This window comes from Nerophis lumbriciformis, linkage group LG35 (assembly GCF_033978685.3).
Source record: "Nerophis lumbriciformis linkage group LG35, RoL_Nlum_v2.1, whole genome shotgun sequence".
Classification (NCBI taxonomy): Eukaryota; Metazoa; Chordata; class Actinopteri; order Syngnathiformes; family Syngnathidae; genus Nerophis; species Nerophis lumbriciformis.
The window spans coordinates 2,873,696-2,892,026 of record NC_084582.2 but is presented as its reverse complement, the minus strand read 5'-3'; positions in this window follow the sequence as shown (position 1 = coordinate 2,892,026).

Genomic DNA, 18,331 nt, shown 5'->3' with positions numbered 1-18,331 from the left:
ATTAGAATATTACTTAAGGCTAATACAAAAAAGGGATTTTTAGAAATGTTGGCCAACTGAAAAGTATGAAAATGAAAAATATGAGCATGTACAATACTCAATACTTGGTTGGAGCTCCTTTTGCCTCAATTACTGCGTTAATGCGGCGTGGCATGGAGTCGATGAGTTTCTGGCACTGCTCAGGTGTTATGAGAGCCCAGGTTGCTCTGATAGTGGCCTTCAACTCTTCTGCGTTTTTGGGTCTGGCATTCTGCATCTTCCTTTTCACAATACCCCACAGATTTTCAATGGGGCTAAGGTCAGGGGAGTTGGCGGGCCAATTTAGAACAGAAATACCATGGTCCGTAAACCAGGCACGGGTAGATTTTGCGCTGTGTGCAGGCGCCAAATCCTGTTGGAACTTGAAATCTCCATCTCCATAGAGCAGGTCAGCAGCAGGAAGCATGAAGTGCTCTAAAACTTGCTGGTAGACGGCTGCGTTGACCCTGGATCTCAGGAAACAGATGACATGGCACCCCAAACCATCACTGATGGTGGAAACTTTACACTAGACTTCAGGCAACGTGGATCCTGTGCCTCTCCTGTCTTCCTCCAGACTCTGGGACCTCGATTTCCAAAGGAAATGCAAAATTTGCTTTCGTCAGAAAACATGACTTTGGACCACTCAGCAGCAGTCCAGCTGGTGTCGGTCCACTCTGTTTCCTGAGATCCAGGGTCAACGCAGCCGTCTACCAGCAAGTTTTAGAGCACTTCATGCTTCCTGCTGCTGACCTGCTCTATGGAGATGGAGATTTCAAGTTCCAACAGGACTTGGCGCCTGCACACAGCGCAAAATCTACCCGTGCCTGGTTTACGGACCATGCTATTTCTGTTCTAAATTGGCCCGCCAACTCCCCTGACCTTAGCCCCATAGAAAATCTGTGGGGTATTGTGAAAAGGAAGATGCAGAATGCCAGACCCAAAAACGCAGAAGAGTTGAAGGCCACTATCAGAGCAACCTGGGCTCTCATAACACCTGAGCAGTGCCAGAAACTCATCGACTCCATGCCACGTCGCATTACCGCAGTAATTGAGGCAAAAGGAGCTCCAACCAAGTATTGAGTATTGTACATGCTCATATTTTTCATTTTCATACTTTTCAGTTGGCCAACATTTCTAAAAATCCCTTTTTTGTATTAGCCTTAAGTAATATTCTAATTTTATGACACACGGAATTTTGGATTTTCATTTGTTGCCACTTCAAATCATCAAAATTAAATGAAATAAACATTTGAATGCATCAGTCTGTGTGCAATTAATAAATATAATGTACAAGTTACACCTTTTGAATGCAATTACTGAAATAAATCAAGTTTTTCAAAATATTCTAATTTACTGGCTTTTACCTGTATACCTTGATGTTGCAGAAAAAAGACCATATATTTTTTTAACCGATTTTCGAACTCTAAATGGGTGAATTTTGGCGAATTAAACGCCTTTCTATTATTCGCTCTCGGAGCGATGACGTCACAACGTGGCGTCACATCGGGAAGCAATCCGCCATTTTCTCAAAAGATGCGAAAGTGGCAAGAAATTGGACGTTTGTTCCGCACACTTTACCGACGAAAGCTATGCTACGACAGAGATGGCAAGAATGTGTGGATATCCTGCGACACTCAAAGCAGATGCATTTCCAACGATAAAGTCAAAGAAATCAGCCGCCAGACCCCCATTGAATCTGCCGGAGTGTGTGAGCAATTCAGGGACAAAGGGCCTCGGTAGCACGGCAAGCAATGGTGGCGGTTTGTTCCCGCAGACGAGCGAGCTAAACCCCCTATCGACCCTAGCTTCCCTGGCCTGCTGACATCAACTCCAAAACTGGACAGATCAGCTTTCAGGAAAATAGTGCGGATGAGGGTATGTCTACAGAATATATTAATTGATGAAAATTGGGCTGTCTGCACTCTCAAAGTGCATGTTGTTGCCAAATGTATTTCATATGCTGTAAACCTAGTTCATAGTTGTTAGTTTCCTTTAATGCCAAACAAACACATACCAATCGTTGGTTAGAAGGCGATCGCCGAATTCGTCCTGGCTTTCTCCCGTGTCGCTGGCTGTCGTGTCGTTTTCGTCGGTTTCGCTTGCATACGGTTCAAACCGATATGGCTCAATAGCTTCAGTTTCTTCTTCAATTTCGTTTTCGCTACCTGCCTCCACACTACAACCATCCGTTTCAATAAATGCGTAATCTGTTGAATCGCTTAAGCCGCTGAAATCCGAGTCTGAATCCGAGCTAATGTCGCTATAGCTTGCTGTTCTTTCCGCCATGTTTGTTTGTGTTGGCTTCACTATGTGACGTCACAGGAAAATGGACGGGTGTATATAACGATGGTTAAAATCAGGCACTTTGAAGCTTTTTTTTAGGGATATTGCGTGATGAGTAAAATTTTGAAAAAAACTTCGAAAAATAAAATAAGCCACTGGGAACTGATTTTTAATGGTTTTAACCCTTCTGAAATTCATCAAGTTTTCAAACATCCATCCATCCATCCATCTTCTTCCGCTTATCCGAGGTCGGGTCGCGGGGGCAGCAGCCTAAGCAGGGAAGCCCAGACTTCCCTCTCCCCAGCCACTTCGTCCAGCTCCTCCCGGGGGATCCCGAGGCGCTCCCAGGCCAGCCGGGAGACATAGTCTTCCCAACGTGTCCTGGGTCTTCCTCGTGGCCTCCTACCGGTCGGACATGCCCTAAACACCTCCTTAGGGAGGCGCTCGGGTGGCATCCTGACCAGATGTCCGAACCACCTCATCTGGCTCCTCTCCATGTGGAGGAGCAGCGGCTTTACTTTAAGCTCCCCCCGGATGACAGAGCTTCTCACCCTATCTCTAAGGGAGAGCCCCGCCACCCGGCGGAGGAAACTCATTTCGGCCGCTTGTACCCGTGATCTTGTCCTTTCGGTCATAACCCAAAGCTCATGACCATAGGTGAGGATGGGAACGTAGATCGACCGGTAAATTGAGAGCTTTGCCTTCCGGCTCAGCTCCTTCTTCACCACAACGGATCGATACAGCGTCCGCATTACTGAAGACGCCGCACCGATCCGCCTGTCGATCTCACGATCCACTCTTCCCTCACTCGTGAACAAGACTCCGAGGTACTTGAACTCCTCCACTTGGGGCAAGATCTCCTCCCCAACCCGGAGATGGCACTCCACCCTTTTTCGGGCGAGAACCATGGACTCGGACTTGGAGGTGCTGATTCTCATCCCAGTCGCTTCACACTCGGCTGCGAACCGATCCAGTGAGAGCTGAAGATCCTGGCCAGATGAAGCCATCAGGACCACATCATCTGCAAAAAGCAGAGACCTAATCCTGCAGCCACCAAACCGGATCCCCTCAACGCCTTGACTGCGCCTAGAAATTCTGTCCATAAAAGTTATGAACAGAATGGGTGACAAAGGGCAGCCTTGGCGGAGTCCAACCCTCACCGGAAACGTGTCCGACTTACTGCCGGCAATGCGAACCAAGCTCTGACACTGATCATACAGGGAACGGACCGCCACAATCAGACAGTCCGAAACCCCATACTCTCTGAGCACTCCCCACAGGACTTCCCGAGGGACACGGTCGAATGCCTTCTCCAAGTCCACAAAGCACATGTAGACTGGTTGGGCAAACTCCCATGCACCCTCAAAGACCCTGCCGAGAGTATAGAGCTGGTCCACAGTTCCACGACCAGGACGAAAACCACACTGTTCCTCCTGAATCCGAGGTTCGACTATCCGGCGTAGCCTCCTCTCCAGTACACCTGAATAGACCTTACCGGGAAGGCTGAGGAGTGTGATCCCACGATAGTTAGAACACACCCTCCGGTTCCCCTTTTTAAAGAGTGGAACCACCACCCCGGTCTGCCAATCCAGAGGTACTGCCCCCGATGTCCACGCGATGCTGCAGAGTCTTTTCAAACAGTCATTAGAAAAATGAGGCTATTTTACCAACATACTTGCCAACCCTCCCGATTTTCCCGGGAGACTCCCGAATTTCAGTGCCCCTCCCGAAAATCTCCCGGGGCAACCATTCTCCCGAATTTCTCCCGATTTCCACCCGGTCAACAACATTGGGGGCGTGCCTTAAAGACATTTCCTTTAGCGTCCTCTACAACCTGTCGTCACGTCCGCTTTACCTCCATACAAACACACATAATATATGCGACTTATACACACACATGAGTGAATGCAATGCATACTTGATCAACAGCCATACAGGTCACACTGAGGGTGGCCTTATAAACAACTTTAACACTGGTAGAAATATGTGCCACACTGTGAACCCACACCAAGCAAGAATGACAAACACATTTCGGGAGAACATCCGCACCGTAACACAACATAAACACAACAGAACAAATACCCAGAACCCCTTGCAGCACTAACTCTTCCGGGGCGCTATAATATACACCCCCGCTACCACCCAACCCCGCCCACCTCAACCTCGCCCCCCCCCCCCCATCTCCCGAATTCGTAGGTCTCAAGGTTGGCAAGTATGGTTACCACGCATAGTATGATACTTCAAACAGATCATACACGTCTGTGTTATAATGCTCATGTCAAGATTAGATGAAAAATAATACTTTATCTGACCTTCTCCCGTATTTCCTCAGACCAAGTAAAAATGCCTGACTTGAGTTTTAGCGGCTAATCCAACTTTGTACTTACTGGTCCACAAAACAGTCGTTGTTGTTGACAATTAAACACGGAAGCATTTGTTTTACAGACATCAGAGCAGGCGGGGGGAAGGCATGAAACAACGAAGCAAAGGGGGAGGGGGCTGGCCGACAGCGCGTACTACAAACCCCGTTTCCATATGAGTTGGGAAATTGTGTTAGATGTAAATATAAACGGAATACAATGATTTGCAAATCATTTTCAACCCATATTCAGTTGAATATGCTACAAAGACAACATATTTGATGTTCAAACTGATAAACTTTTTTTTTTTGTGGAGATAATCATTAACTTTAGGATTTGATGCCAGCAACACGTGACAAAGAAGTTGGGAAAGGTGGCAAAAAATACTGATAAAGTTGAGGAATGTTCATCAAACACTTATTTGGAACATCCCACAGGTGAACAGGCAAATTGGGAACGGGTGGGTGCCATGATTGGGTATAAAAGTAGACTCCATGAAATGCTCAGTCATTCACAAACAAGGATGGGGCGAGGGTCACCACTTTGTCAACAAATGCGTGAGCAAATTGTTGAACAGTTTAAGAAAAACCTTTCTCAACCAGCTATTGCAAGGAATTTAGGGATTTCACCATCTACGGTCCATAATATCATCAAAGGGTTCAGAGAATCTGGAGAAATCACTGCACGTAAGCAGCTAAGCCCGTGACCTTTGATCCCTCAGGCTGTACTGCATCAACAAGCGACATCAGTGTGTAAAGGATATCACCACATGGGCTCAGGGTCACTTCAGAAACCCACTGTCAGTAACTACAGTTGGTCGCTACATCTGTAAGTGCAAGTTAGAACTCTCCTATGCAAGGCGAAAACCGTTTATCAACAACACCCAGAAACGCCGTTGGCTTCGCTGAGCTCATCTAACATGGACTGATACAAAGTGGAAAAGTGTTCTGTGGTCTGACGAGTCCACATTTCAAATTGTTTTTGGAAACTGTGGACGTCGTGTCCTCCGGACCAAAGAGGAAAAGAACCATCCGGATTGTTATAGGCGCAAAGTTGAAAAGCCAGCATGTGTGATGGTATGGGGGTGTATTAGTGCCCAAGACATGGGTAACTTACACATCTGTGAAGGCACCATTAATGCTGAAAGGTACATACAGGTTTTGGAGCAACATATGTTGCCATCCAAGCAACGTTACCATGGACGCCCCTGCTTATTTCAGCAAGACAATGCCAAGCCACGTGTTACATCAACGTGGCTTCATAGTAAAAGAGTGCGGGTACTAGACTGGCCTGCCTGTAGTCCAGAGCTGTCTCCCATTGAAAATGTGTGGCGCATTATGAAGCCTAAAATAGCACAACGGAGACCCCCGGACTGTTGAACAACTTAAGCTGTACATCAAGCAAGAATGGGAAAGAATTCCACCTGAGAAGCTTCAAAAATGTGTCTCCTCAGTTCCCAAACGTTTACTGAGTGTTGTTAAAAGGAAAGGCCATGTAACACAGTGGTGAACATGCCCTTTCCCAACTACTTTGGCACGTGTTGCAGCCATGAAATTCTAAGTTAATTATTATTTGCAAAAAAAAAAAAAAAAAGTTTATGAGTTTGAACATCAAATATGTTGTCTTTGTAGTGCATTCAATTGAATATGGGTTGAAAACGATTTGCAAATCATTGTATTCCGTTTACATTTACATCTAACACAATTTCCCAACTCATATGGAAACGGGGTTTGTAGAAATTCACACTAAAGTACGTCCACCATACTGCAAAACAAAGCGTTTGGAAGCAACCCAAACTGTGTGCAAGCTCACGCCCAAATGCATGAACTGTCATAATAGGTTTGGACTTTATCTTGTGTTCCAGTGATTTGTTGTTTCCTGTTCAGTGGTCTCATTTTAAGTTTCGACTTTCCTGTGTGCTTACCGTGTCTGCCACCGAGCGCTGGCTCCCACACATGTCCCTGATTGGCAGCCAGGACACACATGTTTCTGATTGCCAATCAGAGGTGTTCCTACATAATCCAGCCCTGTCCCTTTGAACAGCGCTGGATCATTGCCTGCGTTCTGTTTAGTGCGCTTGTACTCTGGTTTGCTTTATCCCTGTATAGCCTCCGGTGCACTTCCCAGCTGCACTAGCTTATGTTTTTTTTGTATATTAAACAACATCTTTACCTGCCTGCTGTTCTCTGCATCTCGGGGTCAGGCTGCAAGCAAGGCTTCCCTAATTGTGACATGAACCGTACGATTTGACGCCTTGGCATTGTTTAACACAGCTATCCAACTTTACAGAGTATACGGGAGAGGAATGTAACATTTATAACATACTTGCCAACCCTCCCGGATTTTCCGGGAGACTCCCGAAATTCAGCGCCTCTCCCGAAAACCTCCCGGGACACATTTTCTCCCGAAAATCTCCCGAAATTCAGGCGGAGCTGGAGGCCACGCCCCTTCCAGCTCCATGCGGACCTGAGTCCGCTTTCCCACAATATAAACAGTGTGCCTGCCCAATCATTATAACTGTAGAATGATCGAGGGCGAGTTCTTGGTTTCTTATGTGGGTTTATTGTAAGGCAGTTTCATTAACGTCCTCCCAGCGCGGCAACAACACACAACAACAGCAGTCACGTTTTCGTCTACCGTAAAGCAGTTCGCCTGCGGTAAACAGCAATGTTGTGACACTCTTAAACAGGACAATACTGCCATCTAGTGCAATTGATGAAAGCACTTTTGTGCGTGCCACACAGCAATGCATCATCAGAGAGGGTGTTCAACATGGTTAGAAAAATAGTGACAGAGAATAGAACAAGGATGGACAATTCAACCCTTAACTCAACAATGAGTAGATGAGTGTTATGTGTGTGTATCCATCCATCCATCCATCTTCTTCCGCTTATCCGAGGTCGGGTCGCGGGGGCAGCAGCCTAAGCAGGGAAGCCCAGACTTCCCTCTCCCCAGCCACTTCGTCCAGCTCCTCCCGGTGGATCCCGAGGCGTTCCCAGGCCAGCCGGGAGACATAGTCTTCCCAACGTGTCCTGGGTCTTCCCCGTGGCCTCCTACCGGTCGGACGTGCCCGAAACACCTCCCGAGGGAGGCGTTCGGGTGGCATCCTGACCAGATGCCCGAACCACCTCATCTGGCTCCTCTCGATATGGAGGAGCAGCGGCTTTACTTTGAGCTCCCCCCGGATGGCAGAGCTTCTCACCCTATCTCTAAGGGAGAGCCCCGCCACCCGGCGGAGGAAACTCATTTCGGCCGCTTGTACCCGTGATCTTGTCCTTTCGGTCATGACCCAAAGCTCATGACCATAGGTGAGGATGGGAACGTAGATCGACCGGTAAATCGAGAGCTTTGCCTTCTGGCTCAGCTCCTTCTTCACCACAACGGATCGATACAGCGTCCGCATTACTGAAGATGCCGCACCGATCCGCCTGTCGATCTCACGATCCACTCTTCCCTCACTCGTGAACAAGACTCCGAGGTACTTGAACTCCTCCACTTGGGGCAAGATCTCCTCCCCAACCCGGAGATGGCACTCCACCCTTTTCCGGGCGAGAACCATGGACTCGGATTTGGAGGTGCTGATTCTCATCCCAGTCGCTTCACACTCGGCTGCGAACCGATCCAGTGAGAGCTGAAGATCTTGGCCAGATGAAGCCATCAGGACCACATCATCTGCAAAAAGCAGAGACCTAATCCTGCAGCCACCAAACCAGATACCCTCAACGCCCTGACTGCGCCTAGAAATTCTGTCCATAAAGGTTATGAACAGAATCGGTGACAAAGGGCAGCCCTGGCGGAGTCCAACCCTCACTGGAAACGTGTCCGACTTACTGCCGGCAATGCGGACCAAGCTCTGACACCGATTATACAGGGAGCGAACCGCCACAATAAGACAGTCCGTTACCCCATACTCTCTGAGCACTCCCCACAGGACTTCCCGGGGTACACGGTCGAATGCCTTCTCCAAGTCCACAAAGCACATGTAGACTGGTTGGGCAAACTCCCATGCACCCTCAAGGACCCTGCCGAGAGTATAGAGCTGGTCCACAGTTCCACGACCAGGACGAAAACCACACTGTTCCTCCTGAATCCGAGGTTCGACTATCCGGCGTAGCCTCCTCTCCAGTACACCTGAATAGACCTTACCGGGAAGGCTGAGGAGTGTGATCCCACGATAGTTGGAACACACCCTCCGGTTCCCCTTCTTAAAGAGAGGAACCACCACCCCGGTCTGCCAATCCAGAGGTACCGCCCCCGATGTCCACGCGATGTTGCAGAGTCTTGTCAACCAAGACAGCCCCACAACATCCAGAGCCTTAAGGAACTCCGGGCGGATCTCATCCACCCCCGGGGCCTTGCCACCGAGGAGCTTTTTAACTACCTCGGCAACCTCAGCCCCAGAAATAGGAGAGCCCACCACAGATTCCCCAGGCCCTGCTTCCTCATAGGAAGACGTGCTGGTAGGATTGAGGAGGTCTTCGAAGTATTCTCTCCACCGATCCACAACATCCGCAGTCGAGGTCAACAGAGCACCATCCCCACCATACACGGTGTTGACACTGCACTGCTTCCCCTTCCTGAGGCGGCGGATGGTGGTCCAGAATTGCTTCGAAGCCGTCCGGAAGTCTTTTTCCATGGCCTCACCGAACTCCTCCCATGTCCGAGTTTTTGCCTCCGCGACCGCTGAAGCCGCACACCGCTTGGCCTGTCGGTACCTGTCTGCTGCGTCAGGAGTCCCATGAGCCAAAAGAACCCGATAGGACTCCTTCTTCAGCTTGACGGCATCCCTCACCGCCGGTGTCCACCAACGGGTTCTAGGATTACCGCCACGACAGGCACCAACTACCCTGCGGCCACAGCTCCAATCGGCCGCCCCGACAACAGAGGTACGGAACATCGTCCACTCGGACTCAATGTCCAGCGCCTCCCTCGTGACATGTTCAAAGTTCTTCCGGAGGTGGGAATTGAAACTCTCTCTGACAGGAGACTCTGCTAGACGTTCCCAGCAAACCCTCACAATGCGTTTGGGCCTGCCAGGTCTGTCCGGCATCCTCCCCCACCATCGCAGCCAACTCACCACCAGGTGGTGATCGGTAGAAAGCTCCGCCCCTCTCTTCACCCGAGTGTCCAAAACATGAGGCCGCAAATCCGATGACACAACTACAAAGTCGATCATGGAACTGCGGCCTAGGGTGTCCTGGTGCCAAGTGCACATATGGACACCCTTATGTTTGAACATGGTGTTTGTTATTGACAATCCGTGACGAGCACAAAAGTCCAATAACAAAACACCACTCGGGTTCAGATCCGGGCGGCCATTCTTCCCAATCACGCCTCTCCAGGTTTCACTGTCGTTGCCAACATGAGCGTTGAAGTCCCCCAGTAGAACGAGGGAATCACCCGGGGGAGCACTCTCCAGTACTCCCTCGAGTGAATCCAAAAAGGGTGGGTAATCTGAACTGCCGTTGGGCGCGTAAGCGCAAACAACAGTCAGGACCCGTCCCCCCACCCGAAGGCGGAGGGAGGCTACCCTCTCGTCCACCGGGTTGAACTCCAACGTGCAGGCTTTGAGCCGAGGGGAAACAAGAATTGCCACCCCAGCCCGTCGCCTCTCATTGCTGGCAACGCCAGAGTGGAAGAGAGTCCAGCCCCTGTCAAGAGAACTGGTTCCAGAGCCCTTGCTGTGCGTCGAAGTGAGTCCGACTATATCTAGCCGGAACTTCTCCACCTCACGCACTAGCTCAGGCTCCTTCCCCCCCAGCGAGGTGACGTTCCACGTCCCAAGAGCTAGCTTCTGTAGCCGAGGATCGGACCGCCAAGTGCCCTGCCTTCGGCTTCCGCCCAGCTCACATCGCACCCGACCTCTATGACCCCTGCTATGGGTGGTGAGCCCATTGGAGGGGGGACCCACGTTGCCTCTTCGGGCTGTGCCCGGCCGGGCCCCATGGGGACAGGCCCGGCCACCAGGCGCTCGCCATCGTGCCACACCTCCGGGCCTGGCTCCAGAGGAGGGCCCCGGTGACCCGCGTCCGGGCGAGGGAAATCTGGGTTCCTTGTTCGTGTTCTTCATAGAGGTCTTCGAGCTGCTCTTTGTCTGATCCCTCACCTAGGACCAGTTTGCCTTGGGAGACCCTACCAGGGGGCATAGAAGCCCCCGGACAACATAGCTCCTAGGATCATTGGGACACGCAAACTCCTCTACCACGTTAAGGTGGCAGCTCAGAGAGGAGTGTGTATATGTGTAAATAAATGAACACTGAAATTCAAGTATTTCTTTTATTTTAACGCCATCCTAGTCACTGCCGTTGTGTCCTTGGGCAAGACACTTTACCCACCTGCTCCAAGTGCCACCCACACTGGTTTAAATGTAACTTAGATATTGGGTTTTCACTATGTAAAGCGCTTTGAGTCACTAGAGAAAAGCGCTATATAAATATAATTCACTTCACACTTCACATTTCACCACACCTAGTGTGTGTGACAATCATTGGTACTTTAACTTAACTTTAACTTTACACATACAAACTGTAGCACACAAAAAAGCACATTTAATTAAAAAAAGGTTATGATGGTCTTACCTTTACTTATAAGTGCGGGAACAGTGGTGTTCGTGTTGGAGGAGTTGTGAATGAATGAAATATGAAATCCGTGCTGCAGTCTGCAGGTGTACCTAATGTTGTGTACCTGCAGGCGTTCACGTTCACGGCTCCTCTGGCGCGAGCATTGTTGTTTTTGCACTTTTTGGCTTCTTGTTAAGTTTTTTTGGGGTGAATTCGGTCTTGCACGTGGAGGGTTTGGGTGTGGCTTTGGTTGGTGTGGCGCTCCCGTCGGGGGGTGCATTAACCGGCACCAGGAGGCGGGATTACTGCGAGCATCAGCCAGTGCGTCTTCGCAGCAGTTTAATGATTGCTCAGCACAATAAATACGTTACACACATACAGTTGTTGACAAAATACACTGTACATTATATACCTCAGCTAACTAAACTATGGAAATGTGTAATATAATTCATATAGCAATACGGTCTCAGCAGTTAGCCGAGTCATTGCGCAATCCATCTTGAGGCACTGAGTGACGTGCCTCAACTGGCTGCTGATCACCGCACCGTCTCTTCTCAGTATTCGAACGGCAAATGTGAAAATTCAGCGATTTGGAATAAAAATAATCTAAAACTGGTGAAGTTGAATGGAAAATAACTTTATAGTATAATCACTTAATACATATAACAATTTAATACATTTTTTTTCTTTTTACATTTTTTTTCTTTCCATGGTGGCAGGTGACCGCACGTGACTGTAAGACATAGTAATAAAAGTATGTACTATGATTTGTGCCATACTTGCCAACCTTGAGACCTCCAATTTCGGGAGGTGGGGGGTGGGTGCGGGGGTCGTGGTTGGGGCGGGGGCGTGGTTGGGGGCGTGGTTAAGAGGGGAGGAGTATATTTACAGCTAGAATTCACCAAGTCAAGTATTTCATATACATATATATATATATATATATATATATATATATATATATATAAGAAATAATTGACTTTCAGTGAATTCTAGCTATAAATATATATATATATATACATATATATGTATGTGTGGGAAAAAAAATCACAAGACTTTTTTCATCTCTACAGGCCTGTTTCATGAGGGGGGGTACCCTCAATCATCAGGAGATTTTAATGGGAGCATTCGCATACCATGGTTTATATAGGGCACAGAGTGGGTGGGTACAGGCTGGCCTAGGGGCGTGGTGATTGGCTCATGTGTTACCTAGGAGGTGTTTCCGTCTATGGCGGCATGTTGTTACAATTTCGCTGCGCTTGTTGAGGGATGACAGGTCTGGACGGTAAATAATAAACAGTTTCTCTTTCAAGCATAGGTTGCATCTTTTATTACCACTATTGTAAGGTGTGCTGGATGCAAGAATTTGCCATGTTATTGAATATTCAACATTATTGTCTTTGAGGTCCCAAATGTGTTTGCTGAGTTCTGTGGTATTTCGCAGGTTTTTGTTCCTGAAAGAAGCCTTGTGATTGTTCCATCTGGTTTTGAATTCTCCCTCGGTTAATCCTACATATGTGTCGGATGTGTTAATGTCCTTGCGTATTACCTTAGATTGGTAGACAACTGATGTTTGTAAGCACCCCCCGTATATATATATATATATATATATATATATATATATATATATATATATATATATATAAATAAAAGAAATACTTGAATTTCAGTGTTCATTTATTTACACATATACACACACATAACACTCATCTACTCATTGTTGACTTAAGGGTTGAATTGTCCATCCTTGTTCTATTCTCTGTCACTATCTTTCTAACCATGCTGAACACCCTCTCTGATGATGCATTGCTGTGTGGCACGCACAAAAGTGCTTTCATCAAATGCACTAGATGGCAGTATTGTCCTGTTTAAGAGTGTCACAACATTGCCGTTTACGGCAGACGGACTGCTTTACTGTAGACGTTCTTTATATTGTGGGAAAGCGGACTCAGGTCCGCATGGAGCTGGAGGCCACGCCCCCTCCAGCTCTGCCTGAATTTCGGGAGATTTTCGGGAGAAAATGTGTCCCGGGAGGTTTTCGGGAGAGGCGCTGAATTTCGGGAGGGTTGGCAAGTATGATTTGTGCGGATATCACATCAGATCAATATGAGGTCAGTAGTCAAGTCACCAATATTTCTACCGTATCAGAAGTGGACATGTTGTATTGAGACTTCCCCTCTCACAGTGTCAATCAAATTGTCAAACCTGCTACTCTTCTGACATGCAGGTGTACCTAATGTTGAGGCCAATGTGTGTCTTCTGTATAAACTCATTTTGCATATCAATGTGCTCCATTCATCCACAGAGATGTCCTCTGTGGGCACTGCGGAAGTGTTGCCAACATTTTGCATCATAGAGAAAATCCCCGAATCTGCACAAAATCGTTTTTTTCCGGGGGATGAAAGAAGAGACACAATCCTGTCCCTGGTGAAATGAGCCTTTGTCGGACAAAGGCTTTTGCCTGTCCTACGTCAGGGCCCCCGGAACCCCAGTAGCAGCAGGTATGTCCCGACATGATTGCTGCTGTCCTTTCAGTAGGCTGTAGACAAACCTTACAGAAAATATCCTGCGAGGATTTTGTGATTTTTGGCGTTCAAATTGACAGACTGTCTAATCCTCTGCCCTGCACACTCACACATAAACACAACCACTTCACTACGTTGCCAAAAAGATGACTGATATGAATATAAAAATCAGTTTGCCTCATGACATTTCCTTGTGTTTTTTGTTTTTTTTTATCTTCGGGATTGGATTATTAAAAACTCCAGGCTGTCTTTAAAATGAAAATACCGTATTTTCCGCACTATAAGGCGCACCGGATTATTAGCCGCACCTTCAATGAATGGCATATTTCATAACTTTGTCCACCAATAAGCCGCCCCGGACTATAAGCCGCGCCTACGCTGCGCTAAAGGGAATGTCAAAAAAACAGTCAGATAGGTCAGTCAAACTTTAATAATATATTAAAAACCAGCGTTCTAACAACTCTGTCCCAAAATGTACGCAAATGTGCAATCACAAACATAGTAAAATTCAAAATAGTGCAGAGCAATAGCAACATAATGTTGCTCGAACGTTAATGTCACAACACACAAAATAAACATAGCGCTCACTTTCTGAAGTTATTCTTCATTCGTAAATCCTTCGTCTTCGGTGTCCGAAGTGAAAAGTTTGGCAAATGTGAGATCCAAAATGGACGGTTCCGTCTCGTCGAAGTCATCGGAGTCAGTGTCACTGTTATCCAGCAGTTCTGTGAATCCTGCCTTCCGGAAAGCTCGGACCACAGTTGTGACCGAAATATCTGCCCAGGCATTTACGATCCACTGGCAGATGTTGGCGTCGTCTGGCGCTGCCTCCGTCTTAGTGAAGGTGTATTCGCCTTCTGTCATCCACTGTTCCCACGCAGTTAGCAGTCTAGCTTCGAATGCCCTGTTGACACCAATATCTAGCGGCTGGAGGTCTTTTGTCAATCCACCCGGAATGACGGCGAGTATTGAATTAAGCGCGTAAGCGTGTCTCTCAATGTGATGTTATGAGCTAGCAAATATAACAACTACACTACCCAGCATGCAACGATAGTTACGAGCATGCGCGGTAGCCCTGAGAAGCGTTGTTGTATGCTGGCAGTTAGAATGTGGTTATGAGCACGCTGTGAGTAAACGTTGAGAACTCAGTTAACACGCCTCGTCTGCATTATTTATAATTAGACAGACAACACACTTAATAGGAGCCATTTTGGGGTCTTTACATAAACACACAAATGGAAATGAAACGTCACATATCCCAGCATGCACCGCGCGCTTCTTCTTCTTCCGGGGGCGGGTGGTTGCTTACAGTACAAGAAGAAGCGCTTCCTGTTCTATGGGGGCGGGTGCTTACCTTGGCGGTTGCTTGCGTAGAAGAAGAAGCGCTTCCTGCTCTACCGGGAAAAAAGATGGCGGCTGTTTACCGAAGTTGCGAGAACGAAACTTTATGAAAATGAATCTTAATATTTATCCATATATAAAGCGCACCGGGTTAAAAGCCGCACTGTCAGCTTTTGAGTAAATTTGTGGTTTTTAGGTGCGGCTAATGGTGCGGAAAATACGGTACACTGTGTCTGTTTCCACCGTTTCCTGCAAATGGAGTTTTTCCCCATTTCTTAACCAAGCACACCACTTTGCATCCAATCTTCTTGTAATGCTGTCCAGCAGTTGAAACATGCCAGCTCACTTGACATGTTGTCTGCACACACAAACAGTCAAAAGGATATTTGTGCATTTGCACATTTTGTCTCTGTGTTGGTTTGCTGGCTATCCTGTCACCATGTGCACCCTCTCGTTAAACAAATGGCCTCCCCCAAAAGGCCAGATGACATTTACTTTGGGCTGCAGCTGGCAACCCAGACACGTCCTCTGATTAATTCCTATTTCTTTATCTTTCCAGTCTACATTTTTCTCTGTATCTGTGCTTCTCTTGAAGTCCATCCAAGAAAGTGTATTCAGAATTATGACAATGTTGGAGTGTAGCTCTCATAACTCATCTACCAATTATCAAATTCCTTTACTGTTTTTATCCTTCCTTTAACTCAGGGGTGTCAAACTCAAATGCAGAGTGGGCCAAAATTTAAAACTGAAGAAAGCCGCGGGCCAAGGTTGAACAAATTAACTTTTTTAATAGGGACCCAAACAATTTTGCATTAAATATTGAACAAGCAAGGCTTATATAACTTTATAGTGACATGCAAAATTGATTAAAACATATCAATGGCATATCAAATACAATTTAAATAAAAATTGAATGCCTCTTTTCTATTTGCAGCCTTCTGAGGTAAATATCAACATTAACTTTTTCCACAGGCTAATAAATTTGAAAATAAAATAATGACTAAACCAACCATTCTGGACTTTACTGAACACACTGATCTAATCTGATGTGCCCAAGCCAGATACCTGGCATCTTTTCTTGGATGCTAGTTCATTAATGTCGGGGCTCAGGCTTTGAGCTGAGGCAACCTTCATTATCGAACGAAGGTGTTCATCAGTCATTATATCTGGTATTCCACAGTCTTGGGGGCGTGCCTTACAGGCACTGTTTTTAACGTCCTCTAAATTAAATCAAATCAACTTTATTTATAAAGCACATTTAAAATTTACCACAGGGGTAGCCAAAGTGCTGTACAATGGGCAGGTTAAAAGATAATACGAGTACCGAGCAAACACAACACAACACAAACAGATCACGATAAAAAATAAATAAATAAAATAAAATACATAAAAACAGGTTCACAGCAGGTGTATTATGGGGCGCCATTGCAGGATGGATATCACTCAGTGTTAAAAGCCATGGAATAAAAGTATGTTTTTAAGAGAGATTTAAAAACAGGAAGAGAGGAGGCTTGTCTAACACTCAGAGGTAGGTCGTTCCAGAGCTTGGGAGCAGCAACGGCGAAAGCTCTGTCACCTCTAAGCTTCAGCCTTGTGTCAAGGACCGTCAACAGCAGCTGATCGGCTGATCTTAAGGATCGGGTGGGGCAGTAAGGCTGAAGGAGGTCGGAGAGATAGGTTGGCGCGAGGTTGTTTAGACATTTAAAAACAAATAAAAGGAGTTTAAAATTGATTCGATAACGCACAGGGAGCCAGTGAAGGGACGCTAAAATAGGGATGATGTGCTCACGTCTGCGGGTCTGCTAACGCAGACCCGCAGACTACGGGCTGTCATCACGTCTACTTTTCATCCCTTCTAACAACGTGCCGGCCCAGTCACAAGATTTAAGTGGCTTCTGTACGCACACATACGCGAATGCAACGCATACTTGATCAACAGCGATACAGTTTACACTGAGAGTGGCCGTATAAACAACTTTAACGTTGTTAGAAATATACGCCACTCTGTGAATCCACACCAAACAAGAATGACAAACACATTTTGGGAGAACATCCGCACCGTAACACAACATAAACACAACAGAACAAATACCCAGAACCCTTTGCAGCACTAACTCTTCCGGGACGCTACAAAATACACCCCCCGCTACAACCAAACCCCGCCCCCCCCCACACTCACACCTTGTAGCGTCCCGAAAGAGTTAGTGCTGCAAAGGGTTCTGGGTATTTGTTCTGTTGTGTTTATATTGAGTTACGGTGCAGATGTTCTCCCAAAATGTGTTTGTCATACTTATTTGGTGTGGATTCACAGTGTGGCGTATATTTCTAACAATGTTAAAGTTTTTTATACGGGCACCCTCAGTGTAACCTGTATCACTGAAGATCAAGTATGCCTTGTATTCACTTGTGTGTGCGTGCCAAAGCCACACAAATTATATGACTGAGCCAGCACTCGTTGGACTGTACGAAAAGGGGACGTTACGATTTCTGGGAGGGTCACTGAAATTTGGGAGTCTCCCGGGAGGTTTGGCAAGTATGGAAATTAGCGGTGAATGCGGTGTACCGCAGCACCACCACTGTACATAATCGGTGGGCCAGCTTTAGTGTTAATTTGATATCGCCTCAAGGGCCAAGTGAAATTACACGGCGGGCCAAATTTGGCCCGCGGGCCAGAGTTTGACACCCTTGCTTTAACTGTTTATTCTCCTACAGAGAGAAAAAGCCTTTTCCACCAGCATGCGTGACTATTGCCACGGTAACTTGTTTTACATGGTCACATATAATCCAGTATTGACCCCTGGTAAATGTAAAAACTGCCAGACATTTCCACATTCCATGCTACTGGTGATCAAGACCCAAATAAGGGTGTGGAGTAAATATTTAGGAGCATAAGAAAAGCTGAGCAACATCATAAACATTACTTTTTGCTCTATAAGTGGTACTTTTGTACAAACCCCGTTTCCATATGAGTTGGGAAATTGTGTTAGATGTAAATATAAACGGAATGCAATGATTTGCAAATCCTTTTCAACCCATATTCAATTGAATGCACTACAAAGACAAGATATTTGATGTTCAAACTCATAAACTTTATTTTTTTTTGGCAAATAATAATTAACTTAGAATTTCATGGCTGCAACACGTGCCAAAGTAGTTGGGAAAGGGCATGTTCACCATTGTGTTACATCACCTTTTCTTTTAACAACACTCAATAAACGATTGGGAACTGAGGAAACTAATTGTT